At 40.3% G+C, this 20,063-nt stretch overlaps 1 protein-coding gene across 14 annotated transcripts in view; it reads left to right on the top strand.

The window, feature by feature from the left end:
• The window catches only part of SGMS1 (sphingomyelin synthase 1), a 308,323-nt gene that overhangs the window by 220,852 nt on the left and 67,408 nt on the right, over positions 1 to 20,063 (top strand). The window contains exon 1 of one of the 14 annotated variants that reach the window (XM_084992497.1): positions 18,271 to 18,386. The exons of 12 other annotated variants lie outside the window; for them this stretch is intronic. The gene's annotated coding sequence lies outside the window, so the exon portion shown is untranslated. 14 annotated transcript variants of the gene reach the window in all.

Raw genomic sequence — 20,063 nt, 5'->3', positions numbered from 1 at the left:
CCCTCATCTGTGACCTACACCACAATTCATGGCAATGCTGGATCCTTAACCCACTGAGCAAGGCCAGGGATTGAGCCACATCCTTATGGATGCTAGTTGGGTTCATTAACTGCTGAGCCATGCCAGGAGCTCCGCAAAGCATTTTTAGAGGCAAAGTGAGGGAAGGGCATGGCTGGTTGTTGCAAACTTCTTGGTGCAGAGGTACGTCATTCTTGTCCACAGGGGACAAGTCACAGTGTTGCTATAAACCTCCAACATGATACATGTACATATACTTCAGAGAGAATCAGAGGACATGGGGGGAAGGGCCTGAAAGGGGGCCAGAAAGGCCCCACAGGATCCTGCTCGGACCTGAGCCTACCATAATCTCACCATGCAGTGTCAGGTCACTTGGGAAGCCACAAAACACATTTCCATCCCCTGCCCATGATGCATCCTTCTGATTGTAGTTTTGATCATGAATTAATGCTTTTTGGGAGACACATGATCAGCAGACACCAGCATCCAGTCTAAATGATGGTATTTTAAGTGGCATTTTTACTTTAATGTCACCCTGTGTTTAGTTAGCCTGAACCCTCTCCAGATCACCATATTTATGAATTGCAAGATTCAGAGGCCAGCCTTGAAGTGTAGCGAGTCCACCAAGACGCAGTACTCTGCAGGCCCTATGTAGCTTCCCCAGTGATGCTTGTCTTCACCACACATGTCCTTTTCTGTGTAACTGATGCCCATCCTAATACTAGTATCTCTTCTGCTTTTTAGAAAATGTTGAGAAGAAAAATGAGTAACTGAGCGCTTATTCATGCTGGAAATGTGGTGTTCTGTTTTGTGAGTGACTCATGTAAACAGGAGTAAAGCAAACTAGAGTAATTGTTATCCTTACAATTACAATGTAAACTAATTCCTACTTTGCTAGTTAGCAGTTCTCTCATTCTCATTTAAACTGCACAGATTACCATACAGCTACAGAAGTCCCCAATCAAAGCAGTTCATACCCTAAATTTCACAGAATTTACCAGTGCAGTTTTATATTGCTAGGATTCTTGTAGATTTATGAAGTAGGCTTTTATTTCATTCCCCAGATAATATGGCCACATCTTTTGGGCATTTGGGTTCCTGAAGCTGTGGTACTTTTAAAGTCTATTCATATAAAACTGTCCTTTTGATATTTTTATATTCGCATTGATATATTGAAGCAATTTTCTACAGTTAAGTACTGTTGATAGTGAGTGATTTGTTCTGTTGAGCAGTCGCTTGGTTATATTAGTCTAGTGGCCTGGGAGATTCACCTTCTTAAATCCTTAGCATTTACTTCTGGGAGCAAAATTCTCAGGAGAATCCAGAGCCTGATGTCATTTCCTTTGATTATGTCCATGTAAAGGTCAGAGATGTGGAATTAAATGTTTCTAACCCAGAAACTAGTCATCACCAGGCTAGATCAAAGGGCATGCCTTTCAGTTTCGGCAGTGCCAGGATACATGGAGGTGTGGCATGTGAAAACCACACAGTTCCAGTAAGACTCTTGGGAAACCCTCTTGGAGAGAGATGAAGGACTGGACCGGACAATGCAGTGGTTATTGTTCCCATTGGGTTGAGGAAGAGGGACTATAAAGCAGGAGTTCTAATGTTACTTCTATTCGGAGAGCTTGCTATACTCTAACCGGGTCTGTTGAGGAGTCAACAGCCAGCATTTCCTCCAAACCTTTTCCTTCTCAGGCTATCCTTGTGTTCAAAGAAGTTTCATTCTCTGAAAACTTGGTAACCGGGTTGTCAGAGTAAATTGTGTGTGTGTGCAGTTGGGGATCAAGTAGGCCAGGAGTTGTTTTGTATTTTCCTTTTTTTTTTTTTTTCAGCTGCTCCCATGGGACATGGAAGTTCCTGGGTCAAAGGACTGAATCTGAGCTGCAGCTTTAACCTATGCCATGCTGCAGCAACACCAGATCCTTAATTCACTGCACCAGGCTGGGGATCAAACCCACACCTCTGCAGAGACCTAAGCCTCTTCAGAGACAACACTGGATCCTTAAGCCGCTGCAACACAAGAGGAACTCTGGGTTGTTATATATATATACTATTTTGTCTTTTTTTTTTTTTTTTGCCTTTTCTAGGACCACTCCCGCAGCATATGGAGGTTCCCAGGCTAGGGGTTGAGTCAGAGCTGTAGCCACCAGCCTATGCCAGAGCCACAGCAACACCAGATCTGAGCCACGTCTGCGACCTACATCTCAGCTCACAGCAATGCTGGATCCTTAATCCACTGAGCAAGGCCAGGGATCGAACCCGCAACCTCATGGTTCCTAGTCAGATTCGTTAACCGCTGCACCACCAAGGGAACTCCTGGGTTGTTATATTTTTAAACAGTGACTAGAATGAACCAAACAGCTTAAATGGTCTGCAGTGTTTCTCTGTACCCACCCGTTCCCCACCAAAGCCCTCAGAACCACCCAGCAGGATTCTTTGCCCACAGTGGAGATGACCATGTGCTAGTCTTCCGCTGTCCAGTACTGTGGCCACTAGCCAGGTGCAGATATTTAAAGTAAATACATTAAATTACATTTAAATTAAATTAAACATTCTGTTTCTTAGTCCTGCTAATTAACCACATCCAAGTGTTCAACAGCCACCCATATGTGGTGGCTACCATGTTGAGCAGAGCAGATGCAGAACATTTTCATCATCTCATCCCAGGAAGATGATTTCAGCCTTAAAAAGTATGTTTTAAGGCAATGGGTCCATTTGCAAGGAATTCTCATATAAACCAAAACCTTTCTAGGGGTTAACAAAGTTGGCTCTTTTAGATCCAATAAATTGTTGGAAATTTCATTTTCCTCACGTTTCAACATTGAATTCTAGCAGAACACACTGCTTTTGAGAATCGAAGTGAATTATCAGCACATTATAGTGTTAAACTGGTTAGTTGGGGCCTAAGTAGGAAAATTTTTATTTACAGCAGAGGGAATTAAGTGCAGTTACTTCTACAGGTGATAGTACAGTAGGGTGCCCCAACAGGCTTCATTGAAGAAGGCTAGAGATTAGCTCCAATCAGAAGTCACTGCTGGCCTAAGGCTCAGGGCCAGAAGGCAGAGGCTGTTATTGGAGCTTAGGGGCAGTTAAGAGCCAGAGCCACAAAGGAGATCCTGAGATACCAGTGGAGAGGGCAGCGAGAAGTGCTCCTGGCAGCTTCTCCGTTTTCTCTGCTCTCCAGTCTTTTGCCAGTGCCTCCTGTTGGTTGAATCCAGCAGGTTGATTCCCTGTGATAAGGCAAAGCAGAGTTGGGGACAAGGAGGGATGGATCTGTGGGCCCATAGGCCCAGGACTGACTCAGCTGGTATCTTTTGAGCCAATCACCTCTGATGTATAAGGCAAACTCCTAACATCTCCCCTCCTTTGGGCATGCACCATCATGCTCTTCTTCATTCATCACATCATAAATGGCATTATGTGCTTCTCTCTTGAGATGGACTGTGAACTCCATCTCAAGATGAAGGGACTGTGTTCCTTACATCTTGGTGTTCCAGGTCCCTGGTAGAGGGTGGGTACATTTTCGGGGCTGGGGTGTGTGTGTGTTGGTTTTTGTTTTTGGCTCCACCAGTGGAATGTGGAAATTCCTTGGCGAGGAATCAAACCTGCACCACAGTGGTGACCTGTGCCACAGCTGTGGCAATACCAGGTCCTTAACCCACTGTGTTGGGCCAGGGGTCTAACCTGCATCCCAGCGCTTCCAAGATACTGCCTATCCTGTTGTACCACAGTGGGAACTCCAAAAAGTCCTTTTTTTAGTGACATGGAATTTAACTTTAAAATTGCCCAGTTCAGCTTTAACCTGTAAATCATCAAAGGAGAACCAGATTTTCTCTCCGAAGTGATTTTCATCTAAGTGGGAAAACAGTCTTAATACAGTTGAAAAATCATGGTGCTTCTTACTTTCTGCCTTTCTGTGACTGTTACTTCAAATTGTATTGTGAAAATAACTTGGACAGTGAAGAGTAGGAATGTAGGGTTTTTCATTTTCCCTGTCTTTCTGTTTTCTCAGCGGATACTCTCCTGATCTCTGGGGCACAGGGTGTTCCACGGATTGGGCCCTAGCTCTCCAGGTATCAGGGCACAAGGTGTGGATAACTGAAGTGTGTCAGATAGTAATGGGCTGGGTACTGGATTCATGTTTCACCTATGCTTGCTTAACTTAATCTTCACAGCACCATATTATAAATAGCACAGTGATGCATTATTAATTTTTTTGAGAGGTGAGCAAACTGAGGATGAATGTAGGTAGTTCATAGTGATGCAGCTAGGGATAGAAATAGAAAAATGCAAATTCTTGATCTTTCTTTCTCTTGTGTAGTTTGCCATGGAGCCTGTGGCAGGAATGCTAGTAGGGAAAGGGAGTCAATCAGTCAATGTGGTCTGGGGGCAGAAATCAGACAGTCGCTGGAACAGGGACAGCAGTTAAATATTAATTATTAGCTGTGACGAGTGGTTACAGCAATGCTGGATTGGCTGATAAAAAGCAAACAGAACTCTAGAATACAGAAATAATAGGGAGCAGCACTGCCCCTTGGGCCCCTGAGGAAGAGGCCACAGCTCAGACCTGATCTGGACCTTGTTAGAGAGAATATTCCTGGCTGTGGCCCACTGTATGGCAGAGAAATTGTTATGGTACCAGGCTGGTAAAACTCGCTGAAAATCCACCATTCATCTTTTAGGGTGCCAGGAAAAGCTGTTCATGAGATGTGAACTGGAGACACCTGACTACACAACCTTTAGGAGATGGTGCTGGGGAAGCTGCATGTGCTGCTGTAGAAAGCCAACAGGGTAGCACACCAGACCAGGAGGCACAGTGCCTTCCTCCAGCAGTGTCTTTCCAGCATCTTCCACTGACAGTGGTTAACAGCATTATGCAAGTGAACACATATTTTAGAGGCCCAGATCCATTTTTGCAGATCAGGCAATAAAGGGTGAACTTGTGGCTGACAGGCAGTGAATTGATAACTGGCAGGGAGAGAAAAAGTTCACCCTTTCTCAGAACCTTTATTTTTCTTTCATTCAACTGGTAATTGCACATGATATTTATATTTTCTGGTAGTTTTTATTTTCCCCCCTAATAACACTCCCATCATTTCCTTAGACTTTGAACACTTTATGGTTTGATGACCTGTGTTATTCATATAGTGACATCACTAAGGGGCTGTTGAAGATTGTTTCTTTAACTTTCTTTTTTATCGTTTGCCTCTTAAACTTTGGATAAATACATGGATCATCAGGAATTGGTGCCACATTTATGAAATGCTATCCAGCTTGATGATCTCAGGCTTTTTCTTGAATGCCTGTGAAGATATTTGGTACAACCTAGAATTATAATTACATGTGAGATAATTCAGTTTTGAGATTTAGCTCATAGGCTTTATTAAATATTTGCTCTGGGAAAGTAACCCCTTGGGATTTCACAATATAACTTAGGGTTATATTTTTATTTGTTTGCAGTGGATTTTTTAATTTGGTTCTTGCTTCCTTATGAATTTGCAAGAATAGTCCTTCCAGAAGGGCTTTTTTTTTTTTTTTTTTTTTTTTTTTGTCTTTTGGCCATTTCTTGGGCCGCTCCCGAAGCATATGGAGGTTCCCAGGCTAGGGGTCGAATCAGAGCTGTAGCCACCAGCCTACGCGGGATCTGAGCCGCGTCTGCAACCTACACCACAGCTCACGGCAACGCCGGATCCTTTAACCCACTGAGCAAGGCCAGGGACTGAACCCGCAACCTCATGGTTCCTAGTCGGATTCATTAACCACTGCACCACGATGGGAACTCCAGAAGGGCTTTTTAAGATTTTTCTCTCTAGGTTGTTTTCTGCAGTCCACATTCTTGAACTGCCAGATTTCAGAGCAGCTTCTTGCTCCCTAACATTGTGAGATGCATAAAGTATCATTTTGTTTAAAAAACATTAAAAAGGGGCAAATACTCAGTCTTGACCTTGAACCCAAGTTGATACTTGATCTCTGTGTTCCCTTCTTGTTCTCTACTTCATTTCTCATTTTGTTGTTTCTCTCCCTTAGAACTCTCCTAAAAAAACCTGTATGTAGATCATTAAATATTATTTTGTAGGTTCAGATGTTTTAAAGACTTATAGAAGCTTTAATTAGATTTTGTTGAAAAACTGTGTAAAGAGAGAGATAATTACCCAGATAACTCATGATGACGTTGAAAATAAATAAAAAACAGTCCATATACGTGGTTAATATACAAATGGTATCAAAAGGTACTAAAAGCAAAGTAAAAGTCTCCTCTCAAATGTAACTGTTGTTAGGTTTCTCGAGATTTCTTCCAGGAAAAAGAAAAATGTTTTTGGCGTATATCTGCATCTGTCTGGCTCTCTACATTTTACATTTTTTTAAATAAAGGAATTTAATTGTACATATTTTCTATAGCCGTTTTTGTGCTTTTTCTATTTTTTTTAGAGATCTTTCCCATCAACACCCACGTCTTCCTTATTCACTTTAATGTGCTATGTATAAGATTTCATTGTTTCATCCACATTATGGATGTGCAGTAATTCATTTGACCTTTTTCTTACCTCTGGCTATTTTAGGAATCACCAGATATTGGGGGAGGAGTTTCGGTTAGCTGTTGGAGTTATCGTCATTTGCCTTTTTAAATAAACATCCTGCTGATGTATCAATAGTTTATATTCCTCATAGTGAGATTGCTAGGTCAGAGGATAAGTGCACTTTTTAACTTTAATAAATGTTACCAAATTGTACTCTCTAAAGGCCACACAGATAGGTTGTCTTTTATCAAGACTGTATCTTTCCCACGCCCCCACCAACACTTTAGATCTCTAGGCTTTAACATTTTTTGCAGATCTGATAAGTTAAAAATGTTATCTTTGTTTTCCCTAGCTTATCTTTAATTACAGGTTTAGTATCTTTCCTAGGTTTCTTGAACATTTAAATTCCTTTTTGTACATTGTCTGTTCCTGTGCTTGCCTTCTCCCTCTTCCCTCCCCTCTTCTTCCTCCTTTTCTTCCCTGTAGAGTTCTTTGTCTTTATTGTATTGACTTATATGAACTCATTTGAAACGGAATTAGGGAAATTAGTCCTTTGATATATGTATTGCAAATATTTTTTCCCATGTTATATCCTGTCTTTTGATGTTCATTAAAAACATTGTTTTTATTTTGGTATAAGGAATATAAAACTCATTCATTTTAATTTTTATTTTATTTTTTATTTTTTGGTCCTTTTAGGGCCGCACTGCAGCATATGGAAGTTCCTAGGCTAGGGGTCAAATTGGAGCTGCACCTGCCAGCCTACGCCACAGCCACAGCAATGCCAGATCCAAGCTGCATCCATGACCTACACCCCAGCCCACAGCAACTCAGAATCCTTAACCCACTGAGCACAGCCAGGGATCGAATCCATGTCCTCATGGATTCTAGTTGGGTTCATTACTGCTGAGCCACAGTGGGAACTCTAAAAACTTGTTCTTTTTAGAAAGAAATGAAAGAAGGGTGGGGGTTGAAGAAGGCTGGCCAGTAGCTTGGGACAAAAGGTATCTTCATGGATCCTAGTGTTTCCCATAGTCCTGGACACCCCCTACCTTCTTATTTACACCAGAACTACTCTGAACGAGTAATAGGCATTAGTGTCCTTCCCCTCTGAATTTACCTAGGTCCTCAGTAGTTTATTGGGTCCCTTTAGAGCAGATGAACTTATGAATAGCCATATCTATAAACACCAGAATTTAGCCACCTGATAACATCATTCCTGGCAGGCAGAAGCCATGGTTGATGCTCGCTTCTGTTTCCCAGCACCTAGACCAGTTCCTGAAAGGAAACACTGTGTGTTTAACGAACGGATGGAGGCAAGCAAGAATAAGAAAGTCTATTGGGAGATGAACAGGAATAGTGAGCTTGAGTAAAGGATTCACTTTAGAATACTTTAGTCATCTGGATGTGTGCAGGCCCAACACACACACACAAACACATCTCTCCCTAGAGGCCAGAACACTTCATTTCCTGGTGTTGTAACTCCTCTTCAGTTAGCTTCTTGACACCTGCAATGCCTAAGATAATGGTACATTATTAGTCTCATGGTGAATTTTATAGAATATTGAATGTGGAAACAGTGCACTGGTGCCAAGTGTTGTTGAGTTGAACCTCCTCTTTGTGTTCACATGGTTACCTATCTAGTTCAGCCAGAGAGAGAGAGTCATATCTATTCTCATCTGAATAGAGTGTCACTAAAACAGTATTTTTTAAAATCCAGTTTTAAAATAATGAATAAATCAAGAATGGATGTATCTCCAAATGTCTTCAAAGAGCAAACATCTCACTTGAACATTTAAAATTTAAGATTCTGGTTAACAAAAATTGACTGCATAAAAGCTTGTTGCATATGCTATAAACCGCGATTCAACCTAAATTCAAGGAAGATATTTGACCAGTTCTCTAATTAAATGTCTCCAGAGAAGATTTTAAGGATTTCCTGACAATTCATATAATCTATATTTATATGCTTATTCATACATGCAGAAAACCTTTTTTTTTTTTTTTTTTTTTTGTTCTTTAGGGGTGCTTCTGCGGCCTGAGGAAGTTCCCAGGCTAAGGGTTGAAATCAGAGCTGCAGCTCCCGGCCTACATCACAGCCACAGCACCGCCGGATCTAAGCTGCATCTTTGACCTACACCGCAGCTCACAGCAATGCTGGATACTTAACCCACTGAGCGGGGCCAGAGATTGAACCCTCATCCTCATGGATGCTAGTCGGGTTCATAACCTGCTAAGCCACAACACGAACTCCCCGAAAGCCTTTTAATGGTACCCTCTACGCGGCAGTATTATGGTACAATATTTTCTTGGTTTGACCAACAGTGCTATTTCCTGAAAATACCAATAAATGTTCATTTCCGGTAGGATCATGGTCTCTTTTTTATGCTGAGATGAAATATCTAGGAGTTGCCAACGTGGCTCAGTAGTCAACGAACCCGACTAGTATCCATGAGGACACGAGTTCGATCCCTGGCCTCGCTCAGTGAATTAAGGATCCAGCATTGCAGTGAGAACTATGGTGTAGGTCCCAGACATGGCTCAGATTCCTCACTGCTGTAGCTGTGGCATTGGGCCGGCAGCTCAAGCTCCGATTCAACCCCTAGCCTGGGAACCTCCATGTGCCGTGAGTGTAGCCCTAAAAAGACAAAAAAACAAAAAAACACTAATGATTTTGTTTACTCTTCATAGTTCTATGAAGGCTGATTCTGTTAAGTTGAATTTACTGAGATAAGAACCTACAATAGGAGGATAGATTTATTTTTGAGAAAACTGATGCTAAGCTTTGACTTCTGCTACTATTCAGTGACATTCAGTGCAGAAATAATTGGTCATCAGAACATTAGAGAACCAGCCATTGTTGTTTTGAATGATCTTGGTGCTTATTAAGGCTTTGTTTCAATCAGACTGCTGAAATAATTGATGATGACATTAATTAGTTTTGACCAGACACATTTTTTTGTACTTTGGTAGTGGGCACTCTTCTTCTCTGAACAGGATATCAAAATGAAAAATCAATGGAGATGTTTAAAAAAAGCCTTGCTCTTTTCAAAGGGAAGCTCATGAATGATTTCTTAGGCACAAGAGTTTTGAATCACTCTAGTCCACCCTGCATTCTTAGCTTTACCTAATAAATCAAGTTGACTAAATAAGGCTGACAGAAATTCATTGGTGAATTTGTCTGACATTTTATACTGGAGGATGAATGAATAAGATGAATGGAATCTATTTTGAAAAATGAATTTCTGAAAGCAGGAGTGTCTGTGATTTGTTGCACCTAGTGACTGTGAATCTGGGGGTAAGACCTTGGTGTGTCGTTGAAAACCAGCCAGCCTTGGAGACACAAAGCAAGTGGAAAATAAAATGCTAATATCAGCTGTGATCGTTGTAAAGAATACATAGTTCAAGAAAATTTCAGGAGCTTTTGTGGGGTATTTTTTGGCGAGGTAGTGTAAATTTTTGGTGGTGTAGAGACATTTTGGAGGAATGCTTTGAGTTGAAATGAAAAATGTGAAGTGTTTGAGAATGAAACTCATGGCATTTACAGTGAGTGGGAAAACAGAGGCTTTGAAAATGGAAGTTTCTGCAACTGGTTCTCATGCTGCCATGCAAGGGTGTACCCGAGGAAGGAATACACTCTCTCCGAGATATTTTAATTTCTGCTTTTACAAGTTAAAAAAAAAATAGTAAAAGAAGAAATACCTACCTCAAAGAGTTTGAGAGAAATGATGAATTTGGGGTAGATAGTAATTACTCAACAAATGTGTCCTTCCTTTAAGGAAGTTTCTGGTATTGTGCAGATTGAGAAGGCAGCTGTTGAGAAAGATCTCAGGGACAGCTGACGTTTAAAACCTCTTACAACATCAAGTATGGGAATGGGGCTAGTTTAGAACTTGGTGTTTTTCAGGAAGGCAGAGATGGGCTCTGCTCTTAGAATGTGACAGTTACGGATTTTTCCCATGGCTGGCTCAAGTGTCAGTTAATTGACCCTGGTTTATGTTTGTTGTACGTCTCAAGATGAGGCCCCAAGTCCCCTTGAGGTCAATTATAGGCATAAGTATTTATAGTGGAGCATTTGTGTTTCAGGAGTCCTCTGGCCCTGTTCTGGTCACACAGGCTAATTATCACCACCTTGAGACAGTGAAGTTGCCTTGGCGGCAGCCACCTAGCAAATCAGTCATAACACATTGAGCCAGGGCACTTGGGAGCTTCCCGTCCCAGTACCCTCTGGCCTCGGTGTGGCCCACGGGGAAGTTGGTTACATCATTGTTGGTCATAAGATAGGTTCTGACAACTGACCAGGCTTTGATACATCCTGCTTACATACTGATATTGAGCACACTTGAGGTCATGGAACAAAGAGTCAGTGCCTGTGGTTTTATGTTTCCTTCGTTTTTCTCCATGTGCTGATTGAGCACTAAGAGAATATTTATTATATACTACACTCTAAGTGCCTTGTGTATATAATATACTTAGTTAACCCTCACAAGCTATGATGTAGGTGCTGTTATTATCCTCATTTTACAGAGGCAGAAGGCAGTGGCACAGAGCAGTTGAGTAATTTGCTCAAGATCTCATAAACAGAAGAGCAATAAACAGAGGGTCATCTCTTGACTACTGCTGTACCAGCCTTCTTTGCCAGTAAGAAAATTAAGACAGTCAAAAAAGAACATTAAGAGGTCCTTGGTGGCCTAGCAGTTAAGGATTCAGTGTTGTCACTGCTTCGGCTCAGGTTTGATCCTAGGCCGACTGGTTTGATGCTGTGGGCGAGGCCAAAAAAAAAAATAGAACATTAAAGAAAAAAAATACACAAATCCCATCTATCCGGTAACAACCATTCTCAGCACTTTGGTGCATTTACTTCCAAATCTCTTCCTTGAACTTTGATGGAAAATCCTCTGTCCCCATTGCTAATTCCAAGGCTAATTAAGCATTATGAACAGTTTGATATGAGTTCCCAGATGTATATGCAAACACATGCGGAGGTAATCCACACACCTTTTTTAATGTCTTACCGTATGCATTGTTTTGCTAGGCACTTTTTCACTCAGTATATGCTGGACATATTGCTATATGTGTTGTGTATAGTCTAACACATATTTTAATTGACTAATATGAATTGTGCTACTTTCAGAGGATAACTATACTCTCTTCTAGTGTACCCCTTTCACTGATTGACATTTAGATTAATTGTCCCACTTTCCCTATGTCAACTTTAGTAGCTGTATATATTTTACTGTATAAAAGTACTCTAATTTTCCTCTTATATGATGGATGCAGGTTATTTGAAGGTACTAGGATGAACCTTCTCAAAACTGAGGATTTGAGTACATCTTTACTTATTTCCCAGTCCCAACCAAAATGCCAAGACTAAATGATCACCCAGTCATTTAAAAAAAAAAAAAAAAAAAAAGAAAGAAAGACACTTGATTGAGGCATACTGTACATATTGTAAAATTCACCTCTTTTAAGTGTACAGTTCAGAGATTTTGAATAAATTTAGCAAGTTAAGCAGCCAGCACCATAAACCATTTATAGAACATTTTCATAGGTCCAGTAAGATCCTTTTTAGAGTTAATCTTCATTCTTATCCCCAGTCCCAGGCCACCACTAATCTACTTTATGTCTCTGCGATTGGCCTTTTCTGGACATTTCGTATACCCTGTCACTTTTAGGAAGTTAGTATCTATGAGTAATACTTCTTTTCTTATTCTTTTGAATAATTTGGCTCACATAAAACTCCTGGCTAGAATTGTCCAATATATTAGGGCTTAGTACTGTCTTGAATAGTAGTAAGAATTATTATTACTCTTTATTTTTGTCTCTGTTCCACAGAGCCTGCAGTTGTGAGGCTTCCTTTTGCCATATCAAAAGAGAACTGTTGGGGTGGCTTTCAGCTTGTTTCATTAATTTCTTCATGTATTGGGCTTGAGAGTAATATGGATTCTTGACTTAGTTTGATTGAGAATGTGTGCTGATTTCACAGAAGACATGCTACTCAGACATGGCAAAAACTACCAGAACCTCACCTTTAAGAAGTGATACCAAAAACTTCTTAGTCATGCGATCCCAAACCAGTTTTGATACTAAGTGTTACCTTCATATTGCTTAGAAAAGTTGGGCAACCTAATTGGGCTGAACAACCCTGTAGCGTTAAAATAATTAAAACATTTTTAAAGTTATAGTTGCTATTGTATTGCTTTTATAAACTGTTTTGAATTAAAAACTGATAATTGAAAAATTTAGAATAATTTCATTTCAGTACTTAGTATTTTGATATCAGATAGTTCCTGCAAATATTTTGGGTACCTCGTCTCTGCATTTGTAGCACTCCCCATACATATTTATTTTTAATTGTTATTCAAGTAAATAATTACTATTTCCCAAAGACCTTTATTTTTTAAGAAGTTCAGGGAGAGTAGAGAAATAACCAACAAGCATGCCTCTTTTATCCATGAGAAGAAAAAAAAAAATCCAGTGTGATATTAACTGTATTTTACAATATTTGTTAGCACACCTGAGCACAAAGTCCAGGCGTGGAATTATTTCTGTGTGTAGTCTTTGGAAACATATCTAGTACACGGCAGAGGTACTCCTAGGAGAAGTGAAATTATTCAGCCTCACAGTTCCTGGATGCCCCTCCACTTCTTGAGGCTGATTCATCGCCATAGGTGATATCATCCCTTCATAGGCTCCATAACTCATTTGTTTTCAGTGGCTTTTTTATGAGTCAGTGATTAACACCTGAGGAAGAGAAGAGCTTCTTCTTTAAAGGAAATAACAGATTTATCTTGAGTACCTTTGAAGCCAGAATGGTTGCTTAGGTAACATCTGTTCCATTTTATCATCTTTGGCAAATGGGAAAGGCAACTTTCTCAACTCGTGTTTGTCTTTCAAAGGGGAAATCAAAGCAATGGAGAGTAGTTGATGCTTATCCAGAAAAGATAACTCCTATGCACAGAGGCAAAGAGATGTAGACATCTAAATAAACCCAGATGCTTTGTTCTTCAGAACTTGTAGAAATTGATTTTCTCTTTTCATGGAAGGGGAGCGGATCAGATGTGTATATTATCAGAATGTTGTTGAACATAAACCAGCTGGATCCCCTCTTCTCCCATTTCTCTGGTTTGTTGTCCTGGCCGTCTCTTTTCATTTAAGAACTAGATGAGGCCACTCATGCTTAATCCTTCCTGTACTCTTCATCTTGCTTTCTTGTACATGTGTATGATTCAAGATTCCAGATCCTTCTCTTGAATTGGGCAATGACAGTATAACTAGACACTACTCATTACCACATATCCTGTCTGGTACACATAGAGCACCCCACCCTGAGTGAACTCTCATCTAGGTGTGCAGAGAACACAAAGGTGATATCTGCTGTTTGCAAAGAGTGCAAATTTGGATCTGTAAATATAGCAACCACATCAGAGATCTCAGATGATCAGATTCACTGTGAGAGAATGGGTTGGGAATATTGATGTAAAGAAGATAAACTGACTTTTTTGCTTTTGATCTTACAGAACACTAAGTTTGTGTAAATTTAACTCCACGGATGGAGTTTAAATCTAGTTCTTTCTATTTTGTAACTCATTTGCCTTTAGACTAACCCATTCCTTGCTATCCCTGGTTCCAAATTATCTCTACCCTCCAGGGTCCTTTGGTTTTGTTTTGTTTTTAACTTCCTTTTTTATAGACTCTTAAATGGCTACCACTTATAGATAGATCTTCTGAAAGGCAAACATCCTCCAGGAAAAGGAATCACCTTTGTAGTGTCTTGACCTTTGCCTTGTTCTCTTCAACTCCTTGCAGAGCATACTTGGACTTGAGATAAAGGGGCTGTAAATGTGAAGAAGACCTCTGTGGAGCCTAGGGAAGTGAACACTCCTGAGGATATGAAGCCCAAAAGGAGGTTGAGATTTCAGTCATGCAAATTGTCTCTTTCATTTTTTTGCTCAAGTTTTTTATCAAGGAAAGAAGAAAATAGAGTAGGAGAGTCCGGATCTTGGTTTGGTTCCTTAGAGGAAGTTTTGTTGAGTACAGTTAGGGCTCATAGTTGAATGAGTAATCTTTCAAAAGGGGAAATAATGAAAAATGATACATGCCCCCCCATAAACATTTTTTCAACTTAGAAATATCAATGTCTAGAATTGATTAGTTTTCCAGGTAGTTGTCAAGAGTGTTTTTTTGGATGTGGGTCCTCTGTTTTGTGTTTCATGTTGTCTGTCCCTCACAAACCATAGTCGTGATGTACCGTTGGCAATGTCTAGTCCTTTATTCCTTTTAAGCCAGAACATCCAAGCTTTTAAAGCAGCTCAGTACTGAATGCATCTAGGCTTTTTTCACATTTTTCCCTTAGAATATTAACATTATCTTGAATATACCTAATTTTCAGCAATCAATTTTAGCTATTTTCTTTTGTCACGTATTTCTAAAGCATTCAATTTAGTTTTATGGAAACAATGGCTCATTTTTTTCCAGCCACAAATTTCATTTATTACTTAATATTTTGTTACATTACATAATAGAAACAAGTACAACCTGCACAAACAGGTTTAGAAGCAAATGTAACTTAAGTCTTGGTAAGCACTGCACATCGACCAGTGGGAACAGAGTTGTCTTAGCCAATACCAGTGATGGTGAGTTACTTAGCCATCTGCATGCTTTACTGTGTTGTGAGAGAGGGATTAATCTAGTCTAAGATCGGTTAAGGGATCCAGGGGACCCCACCAACTCATTTAACTTGCTTTTTACTATGAATTGTATTATCTCCAGTTGTAAACATTCTGTACACTAATCATAGCAGTAACCCATGAAAGTGGATTTGGGTATCTAATCACAAAAAAAATAGCCATGTGGCTGGAGCAGGCAGGACATGGGTTTCGCCACACCTCAAGGCTTCACATCTCTAGATATCTCTTGATATTGATGGATTTAAGGGATAAGCTCATTGTTAGAGGGGAGCCAAAACACCCAGCTCAGTGAAGTGCTTCTGCCAAACTCTTCCTGTTATGTAAAAGCTAAAATGAGTCCATGTAGATTACAGTATTATTCTCTGCATGATCATTAGTTAAAAAGTATAATTAGTTCATATGGTGACTTGTTAATTTAATTTGTTGCTTGATTACTTGAAGAAGCAGTCATTAACTTCATTATTTTTACTTTTTAGGTAGGCACAAAAGAATAGTTCCAATCATTACGTACTAACCATTTGGTGTTGAATGAAAAGCAAAACCCTAGGGAAAAAAAACAACTTTAGATCCAACAAGCCTGAACAATGGGGTCAAACTTGTCTTGCTTTCCTAATTCCCAAATTAAGTTAGCTCTGACTTGAAATGCATGGACAGCCCTAAGAAAAACTTCACGTTTTCTGCTGTGGCATGTTTACTTCAAATAAACAGATTTTTACTTTGATTTCCATGGCTTAGTGCCTGGCACCAGAATTTTCCAGACCTATTTAAAGACCACACCCTCTGAGAAGAGTCACATACTATGCAAAGTTGTGGGTAACTGAGTGGCAAGAGGAGTTTCTTTGTGGCTCTTGATCAAGTTTGGGCCCATTCTGCCCTGTCACGTGTCTCAAAATGTGGTACAGAACGCATCTGAAGCGCCAGGGGAAAACCAGTGTTATGCCATCATCCTTGTTACCGTCTCTGACTCTCGTCTTTGTTGAATTAGGCATTCCTGCGGCTGGCGGTGAACATTTTGATTTGGGATCCATGTAACACACGCTAGACCCTTTAGATGATGAGCACCGACTCTGTAGGTTCAGTCTACTGTAGACTGGCTTGCAGTCTCATTTGGCTCAGTGATTCCTGGTAGGCACAGCAAAGTGGGAAACATCATAAGATTCCCATTATCCGTAAGATAAGATCTGATCAGCTTTTTAAAAGTCCGGAGAGGAAAGGTATGAGGACAGAATGTAAATAATTTTTCCCTTCAACCCAGAGAATTGGCTTACGTGGCAGTTTCCCCCTGTTGTTGTGTGTCCCTATAGAGATAGGACACATGACTCAGGTGGCAAAGGTCAGGAGTCTGAACATTTGGGTAATGAGTACCCTGCTCCGGGAAGATGAACTGAGCACACTGTCCCCAGGACATGTAAGATGGGAAGAATCGCCTTGCTCTGGGGCTTGGACCTTTATCAGCTCACCTGCAAGACCTTTTTAAGCTGTACTGTTCAGCCAGTGCTTTTGTTTCCTGCATCTTAGATGTCCATACTAATAAAAAAAAAAAAAACAATTTGCCCAGAGAATCTTTTTTTCTTGTTGAGAGATAGCAAAAAGGCCTACAGTCTCTGTAACCATCCCTCATAATTGGTCTCAGAGCTCAGTGCCTTTATCAAATGGAATTTCTAGAACAATGTAGCATTGCCTGACCTGCCTCCTTATCTGCCATTTCTGGAGTTTCTCAGATACTTCCTGACTTTGTTGTCTGTCTCTGGATCTAGAAAGGAAATGTGGTACGAGTGAGGAAATAGTAAACACACACTCATATATACACAGAGAATAAAGCTTGACTGTGTATCTTCCCAGTAAATGGCATTCGGTGGTTTTGGCTTCTTTTGAGTTTTAGCATCAACCTGATATCAGGTGTCCTCTCGTGTTAGAGTTGGATCTTTTTGCCTTTTTTCCCTTCTTCTGTTGTTGACTTGACTGGTTTTGTTGTTGTTGTTGTTGTTGTTGTTTTAACGTAGAGAAACTGGAAATCTTTTTGTTCTTTAAGGAAAGAGCTATGGATAAAAGCCCCATTGACTGTGGGGGTGTAGGGTGGGTCATATTGGGGTACACTTTCAGGGTCAGGCCTTACCTTGTTCAAGGAATTTTGTATGTATGGGTTGGTTATTAAAGGGCTGGTGGTTTCACAACGTATATGTATATTAACCCACCATATAGTACACCTTAAAAAAACTTTAAAAAAATTAACTGGTGGTAGCTCTAGTAAATATTGATGAATGCATGAGGCTCAGTGGAAAGAACTTCTCTTTCCTATGAGGACTGGTTGGTAGTGGTGTGTTTCATCCCATCACCCAAGAGAAATTTTTTCGTGTTTTTTAATTTTCACTTCTTTTTTCTATGTGCCTTATGTTTGTGTGTGTGTTCATGTGTAATTTTCAAAACAAAAATTGGGTTTGTACTAAATTAAGGATTAACAAACATTTTATTTATTTATTTATTTATTTTGCTTTTTTGGGTCCCACCCATGGCATATGGAAGTTCCTAGGCTAGGGCTCTAATCTGAGCTACAGCTTCTGGCCTATGCCACAAGCACAGCCACGCCAGATCTGAGCTGCATCTGCAACCTACACCACCGCTCATGTTAATGCCAGATCCTTAACCCTCTGAGTGAGGCCAGGGTTCAAACCTGCATCCTCGTCGTTACCAGTCAGATTCATTTCTACTGAGCCATGATGGGAACACCCAACAAACATTGTATAATGAGCATTTTTGAAAATGTGGAGTGCCTAGTAGCTCACACAGCATTAATAACCATCAGCTCTCTGTAAGTCTTGTTCTTTCTTTCCCTCTGCCCTTCTTTGTTCAGGGTCAGGGGAGGGAGAGAGGGGCCAAAGCAGATCTCAGACATCAGACCATTCCCCTCCCAATACTTTGTTCTGATGTTTGTTATTCGATTATTTACTTTTTGTCTGTTGACTTTTCCTCCTCTTGTTACTGAAATAACTCTTGGACTGTGCCCTGGTGGCGTTATAAAGGTGCACTCTTCTCAAAGCATCGTCCTCTGCACAGTGCATGATGGCCTATCTCCAGGGATTCTGAGGAGGACAGCCCTGCTGGTCCACTTACTAGTAGACTAGAGGTATGACTGCTGCCTCCCCAGCTGTAGAGCCAGGTGAAAGTCTTTATTGTGTGATGTTATGTTTAGAAGTAGACCCAAATCTAAGTCATAATGATTTGTGTTATTTATTAGACTCACTCAGAAACCATAGCTTTGAATAAGATGAAAGGATTGTGTCTTGATCCTGTTTTATTTCTGTAGTTACCTAGACAGAAAACTGTTGATATTGGAATTTAATCATTTATACATTTGCCATCCTTTGGGTACTATAATAATCTGTGCAGCATTTCATGCTTTTTAAAGGTATCTTTCATATTCAAGTCCTGCAGTAGCATTGTGAGTGAGGGAAAGATACTGAATTTCTGCCCAATTAAGTCAAAGGAGCAGTTGGAAGAAAAAAGGAAGTAGTCAGTGACTCAGCTTTAGGTTTTATGTTTCTTAGCCTAGAAGTCTTTCTGTTCGGGAAGGTTTTTGAGTTGCTTTAGAAGGCATTGTGCAATTGAAACGTGCCTTTTCCTTTATATGTGAACATCATTGTGTCAGATGTTTGGGAAATTCACACCCCCTTGGGGAAGGTCTTGAAGATGCCTGGGGTGGATGGTACTCTTATTGGATCCTGTTCCAAGGCAGGCCAGGACAGCAGGCACCACCCTCTTGGAGCCGTCTGATTCCTGACATCCCCTTGGTTCCCCTGTGACATTGATTTCCACCTCTGTCCACTGTTGTCCCAGACCAGACTGTGACCATCACCCTCTTTACCTTCTTGTGCTGGTTACTTTTGTGATGGGGGGGAATTCATGTGAGCCTAAAATGTCTGAAGTCTTTTCCTGGAAACTAGAGATATTTGACCCAACAGAGGAATTGTTCGGACATTCCTTCACCTCCATAGGAATTTGTGCCCCAAATTTCCCAGCCCCTCTTAAAATAATCTAGACAGGGAACATTCTATTGGCTTAAATTCCCTGAGGAAATGGAGTGAGTCTTCACAGTTGATGCTTTTATGCAGGAAATTTTTATAGTTGCAGTCTAAAAATGTGTGTACTTGTTTCTCCCAGAAATACTTTCTTCCATCAGTTAAAATTGGTTTCCTGCTGAAGTGTCTTGCCTCCTTCAGGTGCATTTCATAAAACATGATTTATGCATTGGATTTACGGACATCACACACATACAAAGTACCAAATGTCTTGAGTGAGAGTTGAACATAATTTCAGTGCTGATCTTTTAACCATTGTTTATTAGTCGAGGAATTCTTTGTATAAGCCAGGTTAATCCAATTTTCATATGAAGCTGCTTTGAAAAAATGAAGAGAAAGCCAGCTAAAATCGGGGAAATGTGTTATCATGGAAGCTGTTGAACAATACGTACTGTTTTCAAAAATTACATTCATCAAGATGGTGGGTTAACCAAATGTTGTCATACCTCGGTTCTGGTTTTATCAAATGAATGAAGCACACAGGCCTGCAATTAGTGCATTAACCAATATGCAAAGGACGTGCCAAAATAATTACTAAAGTGCTTAGAAACAGTTTTGTTTATTAAAAACAAAAAGCTTCATACAAAGTCTAATGAGATAGAGGGCATGTTAGAGCTTTTGGGTTTTGTGGGCCTAGCTAGTCTCAGTTCATCTGTTAAGGTGAGGGGCTACAAAAGAGTGGTTCTATGAAGGGGCATGAGCCTCCAGAGGGCTGTTATTTGTGGGAGCTGGTGGTGACTGTGTGCATAATGGTAGAT

This window comes from Sus scrofa, chromosome 14, assembly GCF_054392235.1.
Source record: "Sus scrofa isolate SSC_HxYL_T2T_F1_AM1 chromosome 14, Sscrofa_HxYL_maternal_Yorkshire_Landrace_v2.0, whole genome shotgun sequence".
In the NCBI taxonomy this organism is placed as follows: Eukaryota; Metazoa; Chordata; class Mammalia; order Artiodactyla; family Suidae; genus Sus; species Sus scrofa.
Note: the sequence above shows the minus strand (reverse complement) of the source record. Positions and strands in the feature narration are given on the sequence as shown.